The sequence below is a fragment of the Carassius auratus genome, chromosome 46 (genome assembly GCF_003368295.1).
Source record: "Carassius auratus strain Wakin chromosome 46, ASM336829v1, whole genome shotgun sequence".
Taxonomy (NCBI): Eukaryota; Metazoa; Chordata; class Actinopteri; order Cypriniformes; family Cyprinidae; genus Carassius; species Carassius auratus.
The window spans coordinates 17072084-17076621 of NC_039288.1; the positions used below are offsets into that span (position 1 = coordinate 17072084).

A 4538-nucleotide genomic window follows, 5' to 3' on the forward strand; every position below is an offset into this window, starting at 1 on the left:
AACAAGTTACCAGTAGGTTCAGTAGATTCTCAGAAAACAAATGAGACCCAGCATTCATGATATGCACGCTCTTAAGGCTGTGCAATTGGGCAATTAGTTGAAAGGGGTGTGTTCAAAAAAATAGCAGTGGCATTAAATCACTGAGGTCATCAATTTTGTGAAGAAACAGGTGTGAATCAGGTGGCCCCTATTAAGGATTAAGGCCAACACTTGTTGAACATGCATCTGAAGCTGAGGAAAATGGGATCGTTCAAGACATTGTTTCAGAAAGTAACAGCGTACTTTTGATTAAAAGTTGATTAGAGAGGGGAAAAACCTATAAAGAGGTGCAAAAAAATGATAGGCATGTTCAGCTTAGAAATGATCTCCCAATGCCTTAAAATGGAGAGCCAAAACCAGAGAGACATGGAAGAAAACGGAAGACAAACCATCAAAATGGATAGAAGAATAAAGCCATGAATGGCAAAGGCTCAGCCATATGATCACCTCCAGGATGATCAAAGACCAGTCTGGGAGTTACCTGTAAGTACTGGGTGACAGTTAGAAGACGTCTTGTGAAGCTTAATCTATTTCAAGAATCCCCCGCAAGTCCCTCTGTTAAAAAAAAGCATGTGCAGAAGAGGTACAATTGGCCAAAGAACACATCAACTGGCCTAAAGAGAAATGAGGAACATTTTGTGGACTGTGAGAGTAAAATTGTTCTTTTGGGTCCAAGGGCCACAGGCAGTTTGTGAGACGACCCCCAAACTCTGAATTCAAGCCACAGTACACAGTGAAGACAGTGAAGCATGGAGGTGCAAGCATCATGATATGGGCATGTTTCTCCTACTATGGTGTTTGGGCCTATTTATCGCATACCAGGGATCATGGATCAGTTTGCATATGTTAAAATACTTGAAGAGGTCATGTTGCCCTATGCTGAAGAGGACATGCCCTTGAAAATGGTTGTTTTCAACAAGACAATGACCCAAAACACACTAGTAAACGGGCAAAGTCTTGGTTCCAAACCAACAAAATTAATGTTATGGAGTGGCCAGCCCAATCTCCAGACCTTAATCCAATTGAGAACTTGTGGGGTGATATCAAAAATGCTGTTTCTGAAGCAAAACCAAGAAATGTGAATGAATTGTGGAATGTTGTTAAAGAATCATGGAGTGGAATAACAGCTGAGAGGTGCCACAAGTTGGTTGACTCCATGCCACACAGATGTCAAGCAGTTTTAAAAAACTGTGGTCATACAACTAAATATTAGTTTAGTGATTCACAGGATTGCTAAATCCCAGAAAAAAAAATGTTTGTACAAAATAGTTTTGAGTTTGTACAGTCAAAGGTAGACACTGCTATTTTTTTGAACACACCCCTTTCAACTAATTGCCCAATTGCACAGCCTTAAGAGCGTGCATATCATGAATGCTGGGTCTCATTTGTTTTCTGAGAATCTACTGAACCTACTGGTAACTTGTTTGCCACGTAGCAATAAAAAATATACTAAAAACCTTGATTATTCTGGTTAGTCACATTGTACTGCTATTATTTTGAACAATACTGTATATATATACACATATATAATACACATATACACACACACACAACACACATAATTATATATATATATATATATATATATATATATATATAGGTTATTTTACAGGTTTTAGAAAAAGTTATAGACACAATGTAAAACTGTAAATTAGTAAACATAGGCTATACCATGGAAGCCCGATCCACCACTAAAAAAATAAAAATAAAAACTAGGTAGCTGATCCTTTTTAAATCTCACAACTTTTTCTCAGAATTGTGATAGAAACTCAAAAATTTTGACTTAACTCGCAAGTCTGAGAAAAAACAAAAATGTCAGAAATGCGAGATATGAACTCGCAGTTCTGAGAAAAGTCAGAACTGTGAGATAAAAAGTTGCAATTACCTTGTTTTATTTTTATTTAGTGGCGGAAATAGGCTTCCATACTATATGATTTTTTGTTTTTTAAATTATGACAAAAAAAAATTATTCAATCCAGACTACCCTCATGTCAAGTGGCCTCGAGTGGTCAGTACCTGATCTGCAGGCCTTTACTCCAGGAGCACATGTCCTTGCGGAGCAGCAAGTTGTTGAGCGTGACGGAGCAGAAGACATAGAACTGCTGTTTGATGAACTGCCGGACCACCTCGTTGTCATTGCCATGCTGAAGCAGCGTGTAATAAAACACATCCAGCTGCTTCAGAATGGAATCCAGCGAGTAAGAGCTGTCCTCGTGGACACTGGACGTGCGCTTCCTCATTCCTGTGGGCTTCACACCCATCACACCTGAACAGTCTCCGTCTCCAGCATGGCTGGTGCTAGAATGAGGACAAGAGGGAATGATCTAGCAGAGAGTGTCTATTAAATATTAAATGTTTATAACTATATCATGCAGCGTTACCGATCTTGGGGTGTAAAATGTTTTCTATGACCCTGATGAGCTGCTGATAGATCTGAATAGCCAGATCACTCAGAACCTGGCGGTACTCAGAGAGGTCAAAGTTCGTCAGACAGTGTTCATTCTGCCGAGGCGTGTTGTGCTTTGTGTATGCCTGAAAGAGGTCAGGAAGAGATAACATTAAGTCAGCATTCATACAGCAGTAAATGATAAAAAAAAGTGCATTCTGGGATTGCGTTTCTCGTGAAGGACTTGTTTGATCACGACAAGATATTTAATAAATGCTGCTGCCAATTTTTTTTTTTCTTGAACGATCTTCATGCAAGTAGTATAATACTGATGTCTAACATGCTATCTAGGTAGGCAGCACACTAGGGTTTGAAACACAACACACAATCTACCTCCTCTCCACTGTACTGCCTCAGGCAATGTAAGAAGCGACAGGTGTTTGCCAACCAGAAGGAAATGGTTTCAAAATCTCCACGTTTCTGCAAAGATAAGTAAGTTCACAGCATGTTTTGTCAGATGTTTAACTGAAATAAACTGGACCAGATTTTTCATAGTAAGACTGTTTACTATCATTTCCTGACGGGAGAGAGTGTGTCACCTTCAGCACGTTCTTGATGGTGTTGATGGAGGAGTTCAGCAGGGTGGAGACCCGCTGGTCGTCGTTGGCGTAGTCGGCGTGCCGCAGACACATGAAGAGAATGTAAGCAGGCAGACCTGGCACCAGATTCACCGCCACACCTCTGGGTTTGAGCTCTGTGGATCAATGCTCAAAATGACTAAAAATCACTTTTTTCAATAGAATACAAGTAACAGCATTCAGCAAAAAAAGAAAAGAAAAAAAGCCTTTCCTTTTAATTTGGAATCGATACAGCAAAAGAAAGGAACTGTACACATCTGTATTGTTAAAGTTTCTCTGCTGGTTATATTTATGATGTAGGTATCACCTGTGATGAGTATCTTGAACAGTTTGCTCTCGTCTTCTCTCCTGTACTCCAGCATGCCTTGGAAATCCCTCTCTTTGCGAACGATGCTGACCGTTTGACCGCTCTCACCAACCGTGTTCTCCGGAGAGGACTGCTCGATATTAACACCTGCTGCCACCACCAAAAATATGAATACTTTCTAAATAAAAATTATCTTGGGATGCCACTGAAATTCATGTGTCAATTCATCTACGAAACTAATTAAAAACACTAAAGCATAAGCATTCAGTGTCAGTCTTTTAACTTGACAGATAATATTACTAGTTTGTATATTTTAAATGAGAAATCATTACCTTCAGCCTCCCCAAACTTCTTCATGTATATCTTCAGGTGTTTCTTTAGTTTGCGGACAATTTTGTCCTGTATCCCCATCTGCTGTAAGAGTTCCTAGAATGTACAGAAATCATTATAATACAGAAGAATACTTACTATGATATATTAAAATGTATATTTACCATATTTTGTTGCGTGAGGCGACTGATCTCGTGCTGCAGGCTTGCTTGTATCCGGGCATCATGCGGAAGCTCCAAGCTGTCTGACAGCATCTGCTGCTGCTGACCAAGCTCCGCCCTCAGCCGCTGAAGCTCCGCCCTCAAACCCTCCGCCTCCTTCTCATGGACTGTCCTGAGTTTGCAACTGCGACACTAGAATCCTGCAAAGAGAGAGAGAGATATTAAAATATCATCTAAGCCAGTGTTATTTTAGTATCAATGATATACTAAGGGTTTTTGTTAATATTTTTAATTAGATTTTATTTTTATATTTTATAGTTTTCATTATTATTAGTTGTTTTGTGTCATTTGTATTTGTCTATATAGCTTTCATTAAGTTCAAGTTTATTTTATTTAGTTTTAAATCATTTTAGCACTTCAACAAACTAAAAGAAAATGAGAAACGTCGGTAAGTTATATATTTTACATTATTTCAGCTTACATTTATTTGATTGTTTTTCTATTGTTTTTTTAGTAAAGCCTTTTAGTGCATATGATAGTCTCAATATTTTGTTTTATATTTTTTGTTTTTGTATAATTTCCTACGCAAATGATGCATGTTCATCAATACTCCGTATAAAAAAAAAATTTAAATAAAAATATAACACCCAGGTAGTTCATCATCTTCCCTAAAGGGG

The 4538-nt window shown here is 38.4% G+C and overlaps 1 pseudogene; it reads right to left on the reverse strand.

The window, feature by feature from the left end:
* The window catches only part of LOC113063699 (unconventional myosin-Va-like), an 8392-nt pseudogene that overhangs the window by 2357 nt on the left and 1497 nt on the right, over positions 1 to 4538 (reverse strand).